This window comes from Aotus nancymaae, unplaced genomic scaffold, assembly GCF_030222135.1.
Source record: "Aotus nancymaae isolate 86718 unplaced genomic scaffold, 86718_ANA_hifiasm-v0.15.2.pri h1tg000003l, whole genome shotgun sequence".
Lineage (NCBI taxonomy): Eukaryota > Metazoa > Chordata > Mammalia > Primates > Aotidae > Aotus > Aotus nancymaae.
In genome coordinates, this window is record NW_026988414.1 from 62,753,640 (window position 1) to 62,775,861 (window position 22,222).

The 22,222-nt window shown below is 40.0% G+C and overlaps 1 protein-coding gene and 1 long non-coding RNA gene across 33 annotated transcripts in view; one reads left to right on the forward strand and one right to left on the reverse strand.

The window, feature by feature from the left end:
• Positions 1–22,222, forward strand: part of PTPRD (protein tyrosine phosphatase receptor type D) — a 1,411,192-nt gene that overhangs the window by 837,499 nt on the left and 551,471 nt on the right. The window contains exon 1 of one of the 32 annotated variants that reach the window (XM_064381688.1): positions 16,084–16,158. The exons of 30 other annotated variants lie outside the window; for them this stretch is intronic. The gene's annotated coding sequence lies outside the window, so the exon portion shown is untranslated. Of the gene's footprint in view, positions 1–16,083; positions 16,159–19,265; positions 19,285–22,222 lie in introns of those variants that run through there. One more of the 32 variants, XM_064381678.1, reaches the window with a different exon arrangement.
• Positions 12,096–15,763, reverse strand: LOC105718038 (uncharacterized). Its single transcript, XR_001107651.3, has 3 exons — positions 15,476–15,763; positions 13,782–13,863; positions 12,096–13,010 (listed from the first exon to the last, which is right to left on the reverse strand). It is a non-coding gene; the product is annotated as an uncharacterized LOC105718038 (long non-coding RNA).

The following is a 22,222-nucleotide window of genomic DNA, read 5'->3' on the forward strand; positions in this document are numbered from 1 at the left end:
GGGTGGTAAAATGAAACTATTCTTAATGGCTGGGAATTGTTATTCATTTACATATGGGGATAACATAGAAATGCCAAAGGCAAACAAGCGTTATATTTTATTAAATTTTTACCCTAAATTCAAAAGTTATGTATTAATCTTTTAGATACAGTTTTGCCCCTCAAAGCCTGGAAGGACATGAGTGTTCTGTTCAGTACGATAGCAACTCCGTGATATGTTGTAATGACAGGTGCACACACACAGTCTAGAAAATGGTGCACAAATGCACCGTTACTATTCACATGGGGTAGCCTGTCAGTTAATATGGAGTCTACCCCCAAGGGCCTCCAGGAGACTATCTGGTGTCTTACCTCTCTCTCTTCTTCATTTCTTTTCACTCATATTTCTCTGCAGGGTTGCAGACAACCTACATGCCTGACATCAGCAAGACCTAGTACCCCTATGCTTTCATTCTTTAAAATCAACCACCTATATAATAAGACTCTTTTTGTCACTATTGATTGAAGCTCAGGGTATAATTTCCAGCCTTCGTTAAGTTGAAATAGATGAGAGTGAAAATGAAATAAAAAAATTAGACAGAGAAAACCATTTATTTAGCACTCATTCAAAAGTCAAAACTTTACAGCTCTTAGGGAACTTGGTTAAAAAAAATAAAGTTAACACATATTTATAATTGAACTTCTATGTGTCAGGTATCATCCTAGAAACTAGGGGTATACAGGAAATCAATCCGCTTCAACCCCTACCCTTGGGGATCTTATATTCTGATTGGGAAGAAAAGATATTAAACAAATAATTAAAACAACCACGTACAACATGACAGCTAGCAATAATCACTCAGAAGAAAAATTAAGCAGGGCAATGGAATAGAGATGGAGGGGGTGGCAATATTTCATGCCAAGGGGTCAGGGAGTGAGGCCATGTATATCAAGATTCTTTCGTTCAATATTTATTGACTGCCTTTGAAGAGCTGGGTACTGTGCAAGATTGCAAGATGTAAGATGAATAAGACATGGTCCCTGCCCTCCAGGAGCCGACAGCTCAGTGGAGAATCTCACCACCTGCTCCATTAGGCAGACAGATTAGAAGTCTCAGGGCATGTTGCTGCACTAACGTTGTACACAGTGACCAATTTGAACAGATTGTAAGTATTCCAAAACTCATCGCGGTTTCCATAAAATAATTCTCACTTCAAGTAAACATTTTCAGTTGGTGAGTAACTCTATTTTCCACCAACAGCACTCATATTTGAGGGCTGTCTTAATGCATTGATGACTTGTTTTTCTAATTGGTTGCCAAGGATTGTTGGGTCCTTATTGAAATGTACTTACTTAACTGCTCCAAAGCAACTTGGCTGGTTTCTTGTTGTACTGGCAAATGCTGCCTCCTGTACTGAAAAATTTGTTCTTGCTGAAAAATGTGGACTGTCCCTGGATGGTTTTTATTATAATTAAAGATAAGAAAGAATTATAGATTTATTTTTAAAAAGTAAGTGATACCAGAACTTTACATCAACCGGATTTACATAAGTGTACGCCACATGCTAGATAAAGTGCTATTTTACCCTATTTCTATCATGCTTTGTGCAGATACCTGGCCCCAAATTTTCTTATTCATTGAGAAGACAGAGAAAAGCAAAATTATGGCCAAAATACTAGCTTGTACAATGCTATTTTCTTTATTGTGTTTTTAATACAAGCTCCATATTCCCAGCTTTACACAGGTTTGTAATAATACAACATTGTTAACAAGAAAACTCAATCATGTGAGAGAACAGCACTGAGCAGAGAAGTCTTTTGTTTTTCTGAAGACAGAGCCTTTTTGATAGGGGATGGGAGATCATATCACACACAGTTGCTCCAGAGCAAAGACAGACTTGCTGATCTCTCTGCTAGCACAGAGATAATCCACTCGCTCTGCAGGCTCCACGTTGGCACCTCTTCTCTCTGCATTCTTACTGTCAAATTCCTCACCCTTTGCCATAGGAGACCCAGGAGAGGAAATTATTTTGGCTACGCTGAGACATAAGCACAGGTGGTACCACTTGTTATAAACTTTTCAGTTTTTGTTGGAGCTATAAGCCTACTTTACAGTGGTCTTGAGCAGTTTGTTCTATCAGAGAAAGGGAAGCAAGAGCTTTTGGCCCTCACTGTTGACTGATTGCACTGTGGCTGGCTTCACAGGCTGCCATCTTGCAGAGCACACATTTCTTCTCAGTGGTGCCCCAGTACAATGGTGCCAACCTGAATTATACACTGGCTACAGTCAAATATCTTCGTTTCCCTTCTGCTTCAAACAGGGGATTTGGGCAATTCTTTTTATTCTGTTTTGGAGAAATGTCACACCAAATTTTGAATTAAGTTGAGCTATTGTTATTATTGCTGTACCAAGGTAAAATCAATTTGTCATAAATTTTGTCTTTTTTCCTACATATTGGAGTCCTTCTCATTGGTAAAGTTTTCGCTCTTATCATGGCCTTTTATATAGCAGCTCCCACTGCTCTGATCATTCAGCTTTAGGGGTAAATGACAGACAGGAATTTTGCTATCAAAGTTACTTCCAAAGGTCATGAAAAGTCAATCACTGGATAAGATCAAGAACTTAGTTCTAAATATAAACTCTTCCTCAGCAATGCAAATAATAAAAAAAGGCTGCTAAAGTCTAACTTTACCATAAAATTTCCCATAGGAACTCTGTTCCTTCCTAAATATTTCATTTTCTAAAGATGTTACTCAAGGTGAAATTTACTTCATTGAATCTTAAGTAGCTGATTCTAGGGCCTATGTGCATGCCCCACATTTCCTTAGTGATAAGATGCTAACATAAAAGCTTCCATTTTTCAGCTCCATGAACTTTCATTCACAGAACATACAGCAATTAAGTAGCTTTTTAGAGTAGCCTTCCCAAAGAGGAAGGGTGTTACCGTTGTTGGTGGGTTTGGCTTAGGTTATAGTGTTTATTTGTTTGGGTTGTATGTTTTGAACATATGCCCAGGGCTTTTAAAAAGAATGATGGGGAACATTTGTACAAATGAAATTGAAAGCAAGGGAGTGGGCATTGCCAATGCTTTAATTATGAACCTAGCAACATATGTACTTATTTGAGAGTTTAAAGAGTATAAGACTGAATACAGGGAAAGGAGGGGGCACCTCGTGGTCTCAAACAGGATGTCTGCTTTTTCTTCCTAGCAGGCAGGGAATAAAAGGCATAAAGCCTTTCTACCCTTTTGGATGCCCAAGGATATGGCAAACTGCCTGTGTCCTTTTCCCAATATCCCTCTCACTTTGAAGCGCTATCAGGACAGAGGATAAAGTTCTGAGGCAGCCAGAGGGGTCCTTTAGGTCAGGTGATCTGAGGGTTCCGCCCTTCCCCCTCCAGCAATGCTTCCTAAGGCTAAAAGAGGCAGTACATCATGGGGTGCTGAACTCCTGAGAGAGAGAGAGAGTGCGTGTGTGTGTGTGTGTGTGTGTGTGTGTGTGTGTGTGTTCACGTCTGTGTCTTAGAACCGTTTTCTATTGCCCAGGAGGAAAAATGCCCAACTCTTTGGAACCTCTTTTCTTTTGAAAGACACATTTCCCAGCAACTGTAACCAGAATAGTCGGAGAGCTGTTACACACAAGGGCATTTCTAAGGCTGGGGTGGTGAACCAAAAGAATTTAGAAAGTTTGAGAAACAGGAAGATGGGGTGGTTGACACACACTTTCTTGTCCTTCAATTTTAAGGTTTTTTTTTTCCCCCTTGCATCTTCAATTCTAGTCGAGTGTATTTCATTCCAGCCATAAAATCAAAATCCTCTTCTCTCCAGTCTCTGTGTGGATTAGGAGGTTAAAATAACACTGTCCCCTCCCTTAAAATCTGTAGTTTTATTCTACAGGTTTTTTTGAGGAGTCTGTTTGACGGTCTTGTTTTCATGTTATATGAGATGGCATTTCCAAAGTAGCTATTAGGCTGTTCTAATATAATTTAAAGGGCAGGCGATAGCTACCTAAGACTGTGTCTTTTACATTTAAGCCTTTGTGTTTTTTTTTAACTGGTGGAAAGAGATACACCAACACAAACAGTTCACGGCCAATTCTCTCCATGAGTATAACAGCTAGAACCAGTGGTTCCCAACTAAAATGCTAAAGCCCACTGAAATGTCCCAGCAGGCTGCTGGGTCTGTATTACAATGTCCGGGATAAATTTCATGTAATTACAGCTGCCTGCTGAAGGAAGCCTGTGTTCTCCACAGGTTGTTAGGACTTTAGTTATGGCCAGAAGGGTAGTGGGTAGGATTCAAACCTCCTACCAGTGCCAGTAGCTAGAAGCTTTCTACAGAGCAGGGACAACTAACTGTAAGAATAAACCAGCTGTGCAGAGCAGAATTAAATGGCTTGTAGATTCAGGTAAAATGGCGCTACCTGTGCTTTTCTTTTTTCTTTTTTTTTCTCCCTTTTAAGAAGTACAGAAGAAAGAAAAAGGTAAATCCTAGAAAAAGGCAGCCAGCTTCTTAGGAAATGCCAGAATCTGCTCAGTGGGTCATTTTCCTAGGAGTAATAAAACAGATCAATAAATCTGAATTGAATTATCATGGTGGTTTTCAGAATTACCTGAAACAGGTAATTCTTGCCAACAATTCTGACTCCCAGGACCTGGCCCAGAGTTTCTGATTCAGGGTCTGGATCAATCAATGAGTCTGGGTCAGCCGTTAAATGGGTGTTTTATCACTTACAAAATTATGAGGAGCCTTAAAAGACATCTCTTAAGGTTCTCTGTGATCGGTAAAGTGCCATATAAATGTTAACATTTAACTAATATAGTGTGGATGCTGTAACTCTTATTTATTTTTTTGAGATGGAGTCTTGTTCTGTTGCCCAGGCTGGAGTGCACTGGCATGATCTTGACTCACTGCAACTTCTGCCTCCCTGGTTCAAGCGATTCTTTTGCCTCAGCCTCCTGAGTAGCTGGGACTACAGGCACCACCACGCCTCGCTAATTTTTGTATTTTCAGTAGAGACGAAGTTTCACCATATTGGCCAGGCTGGTCTGAAACTCCTGACCTCTTGATCCACCTGGCTTAGCCTACCAAAGTGCTGGGATTACAGAAGTGAGCCACTATGCCCAATTGTACCTCTCATTTGTTAGGCATTGTGTTAATTCTTGGAGAAATCCATGTGTCCTAGTTATAAATTGATAGCTCTCTATTATTAGAGTTCACCAGGAATACTTTCTTCTTAAGAAAATGAATTCCTTAAGCCAAAAATTACAAGCAATATCTTTCGCTCTCAGAAGTAGTAGTTTTGTTGTTCCTGATTTAATTCTGTATTATTCAGAATTAAATTTCTGTATTATTCAGAATTAAATCAGCAACAACAAAACTACTCCTAACAAATAACACACAGGGATCAAGAATCAAGACTAGTTTCGATTTGCTTCCAAGGAAGGAGTTTTAATCTTTCCAATTCTTTCTTTTTTTCTTTCTCTTCTTGTTTTAATCACAGGTTTATTTGCGGGTAGGGTGGCTGGAATTTGGGCTAGTTTGATGACATGGCTTCCTCTTTTAATTGGACTGCAAAGAATAAAGAATCATTACAGGATGTTTCTATTGTATTTGGGTAAAAGGGTTTTCCTTAGTATGTGTGCCTTGCTCACAGCCCACATTCTTAGAATGACTTGATAGTGCATAGTTCACATACTTCACACACAGCGGAGGTCTGATTGAATGAGCATTGGGATGAATGGACATACATGGAAACTAGGCAGTAAGATATGCTGCAAACACCAAAGGCATATACAAAATGTGGGCTGCATTTCATTCGTAGTTACTACTTACAAATGGAATTCAGCCAAAGGATCATTTCTTTTTCACCTATAAAATAAAAGAACGTTCACAAAGAATCCTAGAGCTGGGAGAAAAAAGAAAAAAACTTTGAAGATAATCTAGTCTAGCGTTCAAATTGTGCTTTCTAGAGCTATAAAGCAAAGTTGCTCCAGCTTTGGCCAACATTTGAATCACTTAGAAGCTTTTTAAAATATAGATACTAGGCTGGGCACAGTGGCTCATGCCTGTAATCCCAGCACTTTAGGGGGCTGAGGCTGGTGGATCACTTGAGGCCAGGAGATTGAGACCAGCCTGGCCAACATAATGAAACCCCTTCTCTACTAAAAATACAAATAATTAGCTGGGTATGGTGGTACACACCCCTAATCCCAGCTACTTGGGAGCCTGAGGCACGAGAATCACTTGAACCTGGGAGGTGGAGGTTGCAGTAGCTGAGATTGTGCCACTGTACTCCAGCCTGGGCGACAGGGGATACTCTGTCTCAAAAAATAAATAAACAAACAAATTAATTAAAATATAAATGTTAGAGCCTCACTCCCAGAGAATCCAGTTCAGCTAGTATGTGTGGGCTGGGCACATATGTTATAAAGTTGGTAAAGATTCTAATGCACAACCAGGGTGGTGAACCATCATTCTAGAGGTTTGCAAGTCCAAACATTTGGACCCCTGATCTGATAATACAATATAAGTATGCTCCCTGGACACAATATGATAGAATATATTAAACTGGAAAAACTGCGATCTGCTTGTGCCCTATAGAGTTTTCATTAAGTTCAACAGCAACACTATAATCTAGAAGAATTCAATTATACAGGGTTCTGTTACATACTCTTATGATAGGACACTCTGTGGGTGTACAAGGGACACACAGAAGATTAAGGCCCAGTGTTTTCCATAAAGATTTTACACAGTTGGCCTATGGCAGAATCAGAGAAAGGAAAAGAGGAAAACAAGTATAAATATAACTTTAATAAAAGGCAGGTGTACTATGAATGGCACAGGTAAGATTGAATCACAGATGAAATACTATTGCTTTCAGCATGTGCTCTAATTTCTCATCACTAGCCAACGCATATCTGACAAAATTGAGCAGTTTTGCTATCCTTCATCTTAGAACATGGCCTGTTGTTTTTAAGGTAGTGGAGGGTGCAAGGATAAAAAAGAAAAGGAAAAATAAAACAGTTGTCCTGTTCCTTCTTACCTCCACTTGATTTAAGGTAGGATAATTCTTAGAGCCTGGGACTCACCAAGCAGGAGGTCTCTGTGCGGGAGGACAAGTAAAAAGCATGAGTGCCAAGTATTCTTTCCAGGACCGCATCTAGACTGCTGGTCTTTGCCAAGGGGGAGGGCAGAGCAGAACATCTGCCTCACTTGATTTGCTTTTGTGTTTCTTCGGGACAAAGACTTAACAGTCCCAGGTCATTTCATCTCCTTGCATGGATAAGGAGCAAAGTTGAGAGAAAGAAAGAAAGGGAGAAGAAGAAAAGGAGAGAAGGAAGGAAGAAGAAAGAAAAAGAAGAAGGGAGGGAGGGAGGGTTGTTGAAAGTTTCCATCATCTGTTGCTCTTCATATTGGTCTTAACTCGGAATCTTTGCAATTTGTTTGTTTCCTTCCTGAACACAATTACCTGACACAAAACTTGCAAGACATGACTAAAGAGGCCTTTCAATATGGGATTAAACATAAGTCTGCATAAATTCCCACTAATTCCGTCTACTCCCTGCTTATAACATGTTGCCATTCCAATGAATGGATCAATACCAATAAACTAGTCATTAAATATATCTTGGAAGTTAGTGCTTTCCATTATCTTTTATCCAATTTCAGCAGAATATTCAGAGCAAGAGAGATTCAAAAAATCAGATATTCTGAAGGAAGTAGTATTCAAAACTGGCAGAGGAATCAGGAAAAAAAAAACTTCTTGATGAGACGAGTCTTAAGGGATAGATTAGTATTCAACATGTAGGTGATCATAAGAAAACTTTCTGACTGAGTAAGAAATATGGATGGTTTTATGCAGACAATGCTGGAGTTTAGGATATTGGTAGAAAAGAGGTAAAGATCAGAATGGAAAAACGGGCTCAGGCAGCATTCCATTTGTGGTGGATCTTGAATGCTGGTAGAACATTTGCACTTAGTTATGAAGTGTGTACTTAATCATAAACCGCTGATTTTTTTTAATCATGGGAATTACATAATCAACTAGTGTTTTATTAAAGTTAATGAGGCAGCACATTGGGGCATAGATTGGGGCCAATCAGGAAAAGATTGGGAGCAGAAGAATACACAAAATATTATTATTGTATTAGTCCAGAGAGCAGTAGAGATATTTGTGTTGGAAAGATGGGCTTTTGGTGGTAAGAAAAGGAAAGAAAACATGATCTTAAAGAGCTGAACACAAATAAATAAACAAGCAAGAATGGTGCTTCTACATTTATAAAACAAGCACTAACAGGAATAGACTATGTAAAGTAATCATACATTTAGGAAAGAATAGTTTTGGTTTGCCTTTTAAATCTCCGCAAGACTTGTTCAGTGTTACTAGTAATTTTGGGGATGTGGCCAATGAGTTTTAAAAATCAGGATGACTTGCGGTGATGTATGTTCCTATAGGAAATAATGTTTACAGGTAAATGAATGCTCTGTTCATCTTAGAATATACCAAGTTAAAAATGAAAACTTCAGTACCAGTTAGAAGTATAATGGATTTTTTATCCACTGAACTGATCAAATTATTTTGACTTCTTGTAGGAAAGCATGAAACTTTGTAATCCTTCTCATCAAAAGTTCTGTGGAACTACGAATCCATCCACTCCTATTAGATTCTATTTTATTCTTTGTATGGGACATTTTGGTGTATGCTGTGATTAGTGAGGCCTAACTCTGACCAAACTCTAGGTCATTGTACCTTCCAGCACAGTCTCAATAAGAGGCAGTACTAATGTAATATCTAACCAGGCCACAGTTGTACTAAGCACATGTTATCATATACTGCAGCAGACATTTTTTGAGATCTGCTTACAGTGCAGGTTCTGGGCTTGGTGGTGGTGAGAAGAGTGTGAAGACGCTCACAATTGAATAGGGTGCAATTGTATACAATAAAAATATAGAGAGATAGGAAATAAGAAGAAAAAGAAAAGAATGAGAGCCCAGCAGCAGGGCAAAGTCATTGTATTTAGTGGACTATATAGGAGGCTTTATAAAGACAGTGATGTATCATGTAAAATGTGCAAATGACAATTCATGTCCTCTTTCACTCTTCCTGTCTTTATCCTTTCCTTCCTTTACTTACTGAGATATTTATGAAGTGCCTATCATGCTTAAAGCTCTCTGATAGGAGCTCTGGCTTCCCATCAGACATGCATTCTGCTCTCAAACAACTATGATAACATTACACTGAGTATGTACACCAAGTAGAAATTAAGTGATACAACTGAAGTGTAAGACAAGCACGGAAGTGCAAGACAGAGAAAACGTAAGAAAAGTGGCTAAAAAATAGTACTCTTGATGCCTTGCTGTATTCACTGTTTTGAAAACTGTTACTGAATGCACAAGAAAACATCCCCAGTTACTCATGGAGACACGGCTACATGTGGGAAACAAAGCGACCGGAGATGATCCTGGCCCAGGATACAACGACCAGTTTGCCACTGGTCATTTATAATCCCTGAACTGCATAGGAATACACTCCCAGCAACATGAAAATCAACTTGTGGTATTTTGCTTCTGAGTGAGTTTTTGGAAATCATCTTCTGAAACACTGTTAGAAAGAACCTTTAAAAATAATTTCATGCTTCTGTGTTAGTGCTTTCTTGCTAAAAATGTGAAAGCTAAAGTTGGTTGGTGGACGCAGAAGTCTTACTAGCTTTGAAAAGCTGCTGTGCTTCGTGTTTTACTCTCGTTCATTTCTCTCTTCCTAACCATTGAATCTTGAAGCGCATCCTTTCATTAAGGAGATTCAGCACCCTCTACAGTAGTGGATTGGGAGTCATTAACAGCCTGAAGCGTGTCCGAGTCGTGAGAGATGAGAGTCAGGCTTGTGCAAATGAAATTTTAAACAAATGCTGCATTACTTTTGTATCTTTCTCTTAAACAGTACAAATTTTGGTCGACCATGGAAACAATAATACTATTGAAGTTTAAAATTTAACCTCCTTTACAGGTTATGTCCCATGATTTGATGTCCTATAGATATAGAAACAGTTTTCCTTCTTTCAAAGAATCCTGTTACCCCTCCTAAGAAGGATCTGTGATTCATTTCCATTGTGTTCCCCATTCTTGTGCCAGTCAGCAAAATGGAGCCTGCTTCATCAGTTTTTGGTCTCTGTAGAGTGTTCCTTTATTCAGTGATTAATTACTAGCTTTCTGGTGACTTCTTAATCTTTTTCTGTATGTTAAACTATTCCTTCATTTCAGAATTTCCTTACCTAAGATATAAACACTAGATGGAACAGAAGTAACCGCAGTTACTTTCCTCCCCAGTCAGCTTTGCCTTTTCTACTGAACATATAATTTAAAAAAAATGTATTAGTAACCATAAAAGTTAAAACTTTAAAATAAACACTAGGCAATTTGTTTCCTCAGCGAAACAAATGTAGAGGTTAAGGTGAGAGAAATGTGTTTAAACGTCATATAACTAACAATGCACCCATTTAGTTAGCAATAGTTTTATTTTTAAAAGATGCTGCAAAATGTAAAGATAAATGGCCTCTAAATGTTTATACTGAATAGAATGAAAAATCAAAACCAATACACAGTTTTTTGTTAGGACACTGGAATCCACTGCTTAATGTATGCATTAATGGGACTTCTTGACAAATCACCTGTTAAATTTTAGCTGACAGCTTGTCATATATTAATTATAAATAATTGTAATATATGGCTATCATAATGCATGCAACAAAAAAAAAAATAGGAAAGGTAATTAGAGTATATCCTTTGTTTTCTCCCTTCACTTCTTGCTCACAAGAAAAAAATGACCCAGTGTTTCACTTGGGTTGGGATAGTGCCAATGGTTAATGGAATGCCCCACTCTACTAAAGAATTTAATGGGAATATCCATTTGTCACAGTCGCATGCTGTAATCTCCAGTAGCAGAGCCAATAGAAAATAGCATCGTACCATAACGCCCTCTACACACTGCAGGTGAGGGTGAAATGCAGCAGTTGAACTGAGCAGTCAGCGGAGAAGGGCTAGCTTTTCTAGGCCTTTCTTTAGTGAAAGATGTGGATTTCTTTTCTTAAAGAGGACGGTGCTGCCTAACAGCAACAAGAGATGCTGCCCTGAAGAAAAAGAAAGCACATTTCTTTCACACGGAAAAAGAAAGCATAAACGATTGCACAGCACGTCTCAAAATTTCTAACCATCCACTGATATACTGGAAGCCCAACTGTTTGTAAAGAAATTTGGGGTAGTGGAATCAGAACAGGATGAGACAGTCATTTCAATCATCTCCTAGTTCTGAGTTTGAGCTTTCAAATCTGCGGAATGGGAGTAGTGACACCTAAGCATGCAATGTTACTGGTTGAATCCATAGAACTACACGGGTCAAAAAATTTAGCAGGGCACCTGAATTATTGTCTTCTTTTCTTCTTCACAACTGAAGTTGAATTATAGGGTGGTCTGGCTACTTTATTTTTTATTTATTTCTTTATTTTCGAGATGGATTCTGGCTCTGTTGCCCAGGCTAGAGGGCAGTGGCACCATCTCCACTCACTGCAACCTCCACCTCCTGGCCTCAGCCATTCTCCTGCCTCAGCCTCCCAAATAGCTGGGATTACAGGCATGTGCCACCATGCCTGGATAATTTTTGTATTTTTAGTAGAGATGGGGTTTCACCATGTTGGCCAGGCTGGTCTCGAACACCTGACCTCAGGTGATCCACCTTTCTTGGCCTTCCGAAGTGCTGGGATTACAGGTGTCAGCCACGGCACCTGGCTTTTATCTTTCTTATGTGCTAGTTCTGTTTGGCCAAAGGAAGCTACTGAGAAATGCTGTATACCTTAAATTTGAAAAACACTCTCTCAAATAAAAGTAACACTTGTAGAAGTGAATATTTAAGTTATTTGAAGATGAAAAATTATTTTTTCACTTACGTATTTAGAGCAAATTAATAAAGTATAGTAGACATAACCTAACACCTGTAGGGAAAGGTCTCAGGGTATTAGTGTTTTGTGAAATTCCTCACTATTTTCAGAACATGTCACTTGAATCTATGCTGTTTCTCCATTTAGCTGGATTTTATAAAAACCACTGTAGTCCTCACAAAGGAAATATGATTTGCAACAATGTATTCCATACCTTGGTTAATAATTTATCATCACTATAGAAGTGAAAATATCGGATTTGAAGTCAAACAGATCTAGGTTCAAAATTCTAGCTTGGCCACTCACTATGTCAGCTTGGGCAAATTTTCCTCTCTCATCCTGTTTCCTCACTTATATAACGAGGGTAATACTTAACTAGCACGGCAGTTGTTAAGATTGGAAACAAGGCAGTGGCTCTCAAACTTTTAATCACTAGCCACATGATCAGAAAGGAAGTTTTGCAAAACAATAGTTAGTACATATAATGTACTCTGTGTTCTTTTCTACTTTTCTTTCATTTCAGAAATTGTTCATGACCCACTAGATTTGCAGCCCACGTAAGGTCATGATGTGTCTTTTCAAAAATGGGTGAACTATGATAACATGCTTAGCATGATGCTTAGTACGCAATTCAAGTGTAACAACTGATTACTATTATTGTCATCATGATTATTTTTAGTCTCCTGTTAGGATGCCTCATGATAAATGAGAATAAATCTTCCAAGTACTTCTAGGAACTAACTCCTTTGGATGGGGTCCAAAACAGACTCATACTCATCGTATGCTGAATTATGCACTAGAGGGGGTTGTGCTATAGTAAAGCTCCTGTGTGCTATTTATCACAGAATGTTAGAGCTGGAAGGGAACTAAGAAAATGTCTTGTCCTATTGCTTCATTTTTCCTTCATCTAAGCATGTAGAATTTTTAAATATTCTGTATGTATTGCTCATTGATAAGCTGGAAAACTGGCTTCTTTGATCCAGAACTTGGAGGTGATGAATAGTGGGATAGAGGGCACTGGATCATGATATCTGAGTTCTTGTCCTGCTTCTGCCACCAAATAGTTGGATGATTTTAAATTCTCAGGGTCTTCATTTCTTTACCTGTAAAAATGAGGTAATTTCAACAAAAGATTATCCTGCTTCTGAATTTTTTTGACTTAAAATTCCCACATGGTAAACCAGTTCAGAAGTTTACTACTTGCTGCAGCATGAGGATGCTCTTTTGTGGCAAATCTGCTCTGAATATATTAACACATGTGTAGCAGTCTTACTTCCATGACTACTCTGATATGCAGAGAAACTTTGGCTTCTCTATTTGCTGTATCTCCTGTTCTGCAGCAGCATCACCCTGAATAATTCAGTCTCATTTGTATAATAATAACTTAGATTCTCCAGTCACCTCAACCCATCCTTACTTCTTTCTCTAAGATGTGTAATTGTAAAGGGATAAGAACATCTAGGACTTTATGGTGTCAGAAAAGTTGGGCTTATGCCATTTACTTGTATTGTCCTCTGTATCCTCTGATTTCTGGGTCCCTTTTCTACTTGCTTGTTGGCTCTCCTTGGTAACAATCATTGCTAAGTTTTCTAGCTAGTTTAAATTGCTACAAGTGGTGTAAGATGATATTTCCTCAACTATGTTCCCCGATAGCGGTCAGATTGACCAGCTGGGTTCTTAAATGAGGTCAGATCTGCAGGCAGAGGGATACTTTTCTTTCCCCCAAAGGTAACAGCAAAGGAATATTATGGTTTTCAAAACTTTCTGTTTCTCTAACATGCAAGTTTGAATGAGGAAAGTGGGATCACCGGTTTCTGGGAGAGCAGGTGGCAATGAGAAAGCCAAGTAGGAGTTTACATCTTGGGTGGAATCACCTGTGGAGGGGCTCAGCTTTCTGGCTCCGTCTTTAGAGCACAGGGGACAGGTGTCCATCATCCTTGCACAGCTTTTAGGCTCCTGCGAAATCAGAATGATTGGCGGGCAAACTTAGCTTGGAGGCTTACACAGGAATTGATTTCTTCCTGATTTTTACTGTACACTAGCCATAAAAAACAAAAAACAAAAAGCCAAGAGAGACTCATGCCAGGTTGCTCCTCCCCCACCCTCAAATTGCTGGAAAACTGAACTTCGTTTAGAAAGATTCCTTTCAAAAATGTGTGACTTCTTTTTGGAGCACATAGTGGGCAGAGAATTACTGACCTATCCTTACGTGGCTTTCAGGAGCACAGCATGCAGATGGTGGAAATAAATGGGCAGCTTGAGACAATAGTCAGGATGCCGGATCATTAAGTCAAATCTAAGGGGGTCTTGCTTACCTTTGCTCTTTCAAAGAGAGCCTGGAATCTGCAGGAATAAGTATTTCGTGTGTATGCTGGTCTGAACACAGAATGAGCAATGGAGGTGTCTGGTGAGCCCTAGCTTTACTTTATTTAACCTTTCTGAACAAGTTTCTAATAAATTTTGATGGGCCAACTGCCAATGATGGCTTCCAGCTGCTGACTTCTTCCACATGCTGGAGACCCTATGAGTGGTGAAGAAGGTTAAAATCCATCCTCTAGCTAACAACATACACAGTACACCTTAGTCACCCTGGGTTCTGTGGGTGAAGAGTGCACAGCCCAACAACTGGGTGCTAGTCTAGGGAGAGGGTGTTATAGTGTCCTTCAGAGAAGCTGAGGAGCACTGCATTTCCAACATCATAAAAGCAAGTCACATGAAAGCAAAACAAGTTATTACACTAGGATTTTGATACAATACTTCCCTGTCTTCCTCTTTGCCTTCAAAGTAGATCCTACAAGCATCCTCGAAGGAGGCTGCCAAGGTGAACTGGGGCGGACACAAAGTGTGTCTCATCAAAGCACGCTCCCTATATTATTATCACTGCTGTGAATAGGGCGCGACCAGCATTTTTTCCTTCTTTGCGCTGGGACGCAGAGCAGGAAGCGCCCGGGTGTGCATCTCTTAGGAGATGAGTGAATCGGTTGAAGAGGGTCTTTTCTGGCCTGGTGGATGGATGCTGGGGAGTGACGTCACCCCGCCCCCTCCTCTGGTGTGTGTGTGTGTGTGTGTGTGTGTGGGTGTGTGGGTGGGTGGGTGTGTGGTGCCTCCTTCTACCACCTCTCCTGCCTGCCCCTCCTTCATCCAGCTCTCTGGTCTTTTCAGTGGGTCAGTGGTCCGGATTCAGGGATTCGCCAGCGGGCGCAGCGGGCCCGGCTCTCCCCGCGTCCGGGCGCACCCACACTCACACTCACGCGCAGGCAACGCGCACACACAATCCCCCAGCGCTGGAGCACAGCGATTCCGTGGGATCCCCAGCACGTTACGAGGATTTTAGAAATCACCCAGACAAGGAAACAAAGAGAGAAGCCTTTCCAATTACTTTCCCGAGCTTTTTCGTTTAATTTCCCCACCAAACCCCCTCGTCTGCAGCCGTAACTACCAGGTTCACGCCAGGTCCGAGCACTGGGCTGGGCTGGCCGCCCCACCTCTCGGCCCTTGACTCTGCTCAGGCCCTTTCCCAGGGTCGCCTTGCACCCCTCTCCCTCCGCGAGCCTCAGTTTCTGGTTACCTCGCGTGCGCTTCACTTTTGGGGGGCAGAAGAGAAGAAGGGGAGGGAGGCACCGAGGGGGGCAGCCGAGTTGCTATTTGTGGCCAAAGAATCCGCTTTAAAAGAGGCAGCAGGAAGGAGGAAACAGGAGAGGCGGAGGGAGGAGAGGAGACGCGGCCCCGGACCCCCCAGCCGCGAGCGGCGGAGCATCGAGGAGCGGGAGGAGGAGGAGGGAGAGGAGACAAACAGCGGCGGCGGCGGCTGCGAGAGAAGCGGGCGCAGGGCGAGCAGGAGGAGCGGGAGGAGGAGAAACCGCCGCGGAAGCCGCGGGCTCTGAAGGGCCAAGAGGACGGCCCGGGAAGAGGAGGAGGAGGAGGCGGAGGAGGAGGAGGAGAAGGGGATAGGGGTGGAGGGAGGGCGGAGGGACGCGCTCCCTCGGATGCTGGATTTCGGATTTTTGGACTCACTCGCTGACTCTCTTCCACTTCCTCGCTCTGGACTGGGCTGGCCGCACGAGGGCTGGGCGGCGGCGGCGACCAGGGGGGCTTCCGCGGCGGCGGCCGCTGCTCCGCGGGATTAAATTGGCCGCCCGGAGGCGGCGGCGCTGGCTGCGCGGCCGTGGCGGGGCGCGAAGGCGCTGGAGGAAAGTGCTGGTGGCGGCGCGGGAGGCGGTGGCGGCGGCTGCCCGGAGCCAACATGACCAGGTAAGTCCCGGGAACTGACCCGGGCCGCCCCCTGTGTCCTCCAGTCTTGCTGCTCGGGGTTCGCCCTGCGCCCGGCTCCGGCTGCGGGCGCCTCCCCGGCCGGAGCGACAGGCTCCCGCTTCCGCGAGCCCCGCGCCCGGGCTCGGAGCGCACAGTTTGCTCCTCTGCACCTCCTCGGGCAGAGGTCCTCCCCTGCAGGGCTCACTTCTCGCCTGAAACCTCAGACCCGAGGAGAGGCGATTCTAGAGAATGGGGGTGTCCGGGTATGTGTGTTTGTGCGACCCCCGCTCTCTCCTCCTAGGGTGGGCGTAGTATTGGGGGAAATGGTGGAGCGGTGGGGCAGTCCACCCTTACCCGGGGATTCTGCCACCGCCTTTTTTAAAGTCAGGGATTACTGTTTTAAGGAGGGCAGATTACGGTGAGGGGGCGATTTCTTTTTCTTTCTTTCCTCTGAACTAGTGGGGAGAAGGAGAAATAGCAGGAATCAAAGTCTTCGCGGCTGCCATAGAGGAGGGGGATTGTTTGGGAGACCGTTCCATGGCAGAATCAAAGCTCGTAGCTCAGCTGCGGGAATCTGGTGTGCTTAACGCACACATTCATTCCGTAGGGAAGGGAACGCATAATTTATAATGAAGAGTCAAAGTTGTAGGAAACAATTTTTAAAAAGCCACGAACAAACCAAAGATGCTTTGCTTTCCCATAGATTTATTGTAGCTTTTACGTAGGCGTGTAGAAAACTTGCATTGCTTCTCTGGACGTTGATTTTCATTTAAAAGCACTAACAGGTGAAGTCAGTTTTTAAGTCTTACGCTTAAAGAATCTTGAACACCAGGTGTGAGTTTGGCTTTCATTAATTGGGTGTTCGAGATAGTAGTTCCATTCTCCAAAACCAGGACTATCACGTTCCACTTGTATTGTTTCCAGTTCGCCTCCCAGTACGCTACTTGCCAAATATCTCCTCTGTTTTCTAAAATTCTCAGAGTAATCCCCCCAGCCTAATCTACAGTTTGCACCTTAAGTATCTGGGAAGATTCCTGAGGGATTGTTCAACCTGTATTTTCTCTTAAAGTTTCATATATATATATATGTATATATATATTTACATGCCCAAAGACACAGTGCCAGGGACTTAACAGAGTGGAGCTCACGCATTTTGAACCTCTCAGAAGCTAGGAACTGCTTATAACTTGAGGTAGATTTTCTGTAAGATTTACTAAGCTACAAATGTGGACTTCACCCTTTGGTATATTTTTTTCTAACCATCCTGTAGCACATCTGTGGGGAGTTAGCTCAACCATAGATACTTCTGACCATTTTGACTATGTTTTCTCTGTTTCAAAGTGCACACACCAACCGCTCAACTTGAGGAAAACAAGGATGATATATCAAGACTTGAAACATTGTAATTTAAAGGGATCCGTAGATGATAATAACTTAAAGATTAAGTTGTATATATAATATAATATACAGGAAAAGGCTTAGCATCTTACTTTGAATATATATTCTGTGTTATGCCACAGATAGTATAGCAAAAAGAACACATTTTCAATGCTCCATATCTGACTTACTGAAACAGACATCCTAAATGGACAATAAAATTTTGCCTACCTCCCACATTCCATAATTATGTACTGTACTTTGCTTTTCAATGGAGCCAGCAATTCTGTGGCAGATTTCTTAAATTCACCCTCATGCTATCAGCTATTATTGTACTTTCAAAGTGTGAAATTGACAAGCTGGTCAGTTTCATGAAGTCAGCTGTCAGATTGTGTCCAGTTAAAAATTGCTAAAAGCTGTAAATTTGCCTGCCTGGAATTTTCTTTTGTGAAGGAAGGACAGCAAGGAGATGGGGGATTAATGGGTGTTATTAATTGTAGATCTTTTAAAATAGGTGCACTCCAGTGTGAGTTGTATCACTGGCTGTTATTGGGAAATAGTTAGATTTTTACTCCTGTAAAAGTGGCATTCAATTTTTATCTGTATCTTATTTTAAATATTGAGTACTTTACATAGAAATCATCTGTTCTTATAGCCCTCAGTAATAATAATAGGAATAAGAATGAAAAAGGAACAGTGCCTCTCTCAAATATATTTTAATATCGTTGAGTAATATATTACTTTTGCATGACATGTAAAGAGGTGGATGAATTAAACATTTTATCGTGTAGGTTATGTAACACAGATTCTTCTTGTGCCAGAGCAGTTGTGCAGTTACTCAAGTAATGAAATGCAGCAATTAATTTTAATATATGTGCATTAGGTAGATAACCATTGATGTAAAACTGCTTAAAGTATTAAATACAGTGATTTGATTTGCCTTTTAAGATTGACACTCATTTAAATCCAGAATATCTCAAAGTCTAAAACTAAGAATTGGAATCCCCTCTTCTGCTGCTATTTGCTAAGCCACTAGGGGCCTGTATAACAGTTCTTATATCCAGGAGGTATCCTGGTATGGCATGCAAACCCTTCCTAGAGAGACATTAAAAAAAAAAATTCAAGTAGGCATTCCCCCAAGTTTTTGTTTTTTTGTTTTGTTTTTCTTTTTTTCTTTTTAATGCATTAACTCATACTCTGATACTAGTTATAGACGATGATTGAAGACTATTTCAAGAATGTTATTTAGGGCTTCTCTGATACTATGATTTTTCATATAGAGTGTGAAAAATAGAGAAGAGAAGTGGTATTGGTGCGAATTCATATGTGATTCCAGTTCTCAGTGTATGGCAAAGATAAACAAGAAGGAACATTAATAACTTTTCTTTATTGGACTGATAAGGATGTTATTTGCATAATGTAGGGTTAAAAGATAAATGAAGCAAAATTACTTTAAGGGAAGTGTAGGCATAGATTGATGGTGTGATTAAACTAAGCTTTGTAAGCACTGTACAAGTTTGTATGGAAGGAGAATCTGAGGCTGCGACCACAGTTTAGTCAGCATTTGAGGGACCTGGACTGAAGACGCACTATACATTTTTAAGTGTCAGTTTCACAGATTTGAAATCGACCAGCCATGGCAATCTTGAGAGACATTAGGCAATAAGGTCAAGTATACTTAAACTGTTCTTTTGTTGATTTTCAGTTTTTCAAACTGACAAGGGTGACTATTTGTAAAAGAGCACAACTGTAAGTATTTGCATATTGGATTTCCTTCAGACCAAACTTGATATATCAAACTATTGGACAGTTCTATTTTTAAAAGGATTCTATGGGCAAATGAGAATTTATTAACACAATCACATATGAAAAGTATCATTTCAAGAAAGGTCAATATTTCAAAGGTGATTGTATTTTAAAACTATCCTTCTTTACCCTTTATTTTAAAACAACCCTTCTTTAGTTTCATTGTGTATTTGTGGTTGGTGTAAGAGTTGAATGTGTGTGTGTATGTGTGTTCTCTAACTTGTGATCCTAGGAGCATGAGACTTTTAGGTTTACACTTAAAATATCTATGCAGGTAACCTTTAGTCATGGTACCTTTTTAATTCCCGAAAGTTTCCAGGAATCTTGAAAATGAAATTTACGTTCTATGTAGTGTACTCAACTTAGTGGTCACAAAATATACAGGATTTGTATTACATGCCCATCTATTTGAAGTGCTAAATATAAAGATATAATTATCCAGTTTTCCCAGAGTATTCAAAGACTGCTTTACATTTTCTTATTTTCTTAAAGTGACAGCAGTTACATGTGATTTAAGCCAAATTTATTCTGAATCTCTTACTGCCTTATGGAGTTATTTGCCTTTTTTGTTGTTATTTCATCTTTCTACTGTTCGGTTTCTTAGAAAAATCTTTTAGGAAAGCTACTTACTTGTGATGGCACAAAGGCAACTTGCTGCCTCAAGCAAAATCAGTGTTTTAAAACATTCCTTTTTTATATTATCAGCAATTTGCCAAGAAAGAGCAAAGGGAAGAGTTATTCTCTCTGTGAACTACAAGATTGGGAATTCCTATGTAACACATCAGCTGAAGAAATCTGATAATGTGGAAGAAGATTGCTTAGAAGGGATTTGTCAGTAAATTTCATTTGAACAAGCATCACTTGTTTAAGCTTCTGTAATTTCATGGCGCAGTGACATTTCTACCAAAGGATAGGTTTGTTTGGGATATATTTTCTATATGGGTAATCTCATTTCCTTCTAATTAGTAGTTGGTAGCACTTATTAAAATGTCATACTTGGCTTACATTTGTTTCCACAAAGTGTCCAAATTCTTTCCCTTTTTAAACAAACTAAAAATGCATTTCAGCTCTCTACAATGAAGGCCTTAAGAAAGATAGCTAAAAGAATGTATGACTTGTGCTTCCTGGTTGTTCATTATATGAAATTATAGCCTCAGATGTAAAAGTTCAGCATTTTCTTTGCGTCATAAGTCTTAGGAAGGTCAAAGAGCAAACGCTTATATGTTACAGCAGTCTCTGACCTAATGTAACCTAAATAATAATGTCATCACAATGGTGCTAGACTGGAGAATTAAATAGAATTCTTAGTAAACATAGTTCACAAAATTACTTTTAAGACCTATGTCTCTTGTTTCCCCTTTAATAAATTACCCATTTGCTTTCAAGAAATCAACAGTTTACGGTTTTTCCTCTTAACATTTTACTTTTAAGATTTAGACATTACGTGCGCTAAGTATTATGTCCTTTGTGTATTGCCACGCTCCTGGAAGCAACTCACAGGGAAAAAATGGACTAAAACAATGCCTGCAATGTCTGCCTCCTCCCTCACAAAATAATTAATTCTGTATCTTCCTGTTCATTATTTTTAGTTGGATGCTGTTACATTAAAAGGACCATATTAATACTACTCAGTTGGCCGATGACATTTTGAAAATTACCAAAGAGGGGAAGAAAGAGACGGCAAAACTGAGCTTTTTCATGGCTTTTTAACCTTTGTTGTCCTTCAAATCAAATTCCTATGTGTCATAGATGAGTAAACTAAATGAAAAAGATGATGATTTGGAAAGTGAAGACAGCTCATTCTGTCTGTAAGCTCATAGGTCATGTATACTAGCAGGCAAATAGCATTGGAACAACTTAGATGTTCTTCTGTCTTCACCTGCGACAAGCAAGCTTTGCTCTCCTTTGCAAATGGCAGCTTTTAGGTGGCAGGTCCCCACTTTGGCTCCTCCAGCATTTACAGCAAAGTATAAGAGCCAAAGCAGCCATCTGATTCAAGGCTTTTTCTTAATTCTTTGAATTCATTGACCAGAAAGGCTAAGTTTGCTTCTTCCTTGACATTCTGATAACAATGTCAGGAGCATTGTGACCTTTGCCACGTGGCTATTTACTAGATTTAACTGTCTTTAACTCTGGCAGTTGCATGAGATTGATTAAATGTATATCTTCTCAATTGTCTTTTTTTTTTTTTTTTTTTAATTAACATCCCTTGAGCTATGTTCTTTAATGTAGCAGTAGCTAACTAAATTGAGATTTGGGAATTGTGTTTAGAAAACAGCCTTTCTCAGTAATGCTTTGGGGTTTGGAGAAATTGTACTTTCAAATATATAAAATGATCCTCTGTAATGATTGGATCACAAGTGACAAAGACATGTTTTTTTTTTTTTTTAACCGTAAGTAGATGGATTTCCTTTATTAACTAAAAGGGTTGTATTAGTAATGATTTTATAAATGATTGGAAATTAGTTATTGTTAATTCTCATTTAACCATGCAGATATATATAATACGTATTAAGGTAATGCTAAATAATTGCAAAATCTCAACCAGTTTCTTTTCTTTTTATGCTACGGTGAAAAGAACATTCAATTCTTTCTATAAGAAAAACTGAATTTATGCTTCAGTTCTGCCACTTATTTGAGGGCTCTTGGGGGAAATGATAAAACATTTCAGAATCTTGGTTTCATCATCTGTAAAATGGAGGGAGTAACAATACATGTAATGAATATCTAGTTGGATCATACAAATTTATCTTATTTTGTATTTGAAATTTAGGTAATTCTTGAATGTAGAAGTCATGTGATGAACATATTCAATAACATTAGTTTCTATGATAGAGTTCTGTTGTCTTCAGCTATTTGTTAAAAGTTATTGCCACCTGAC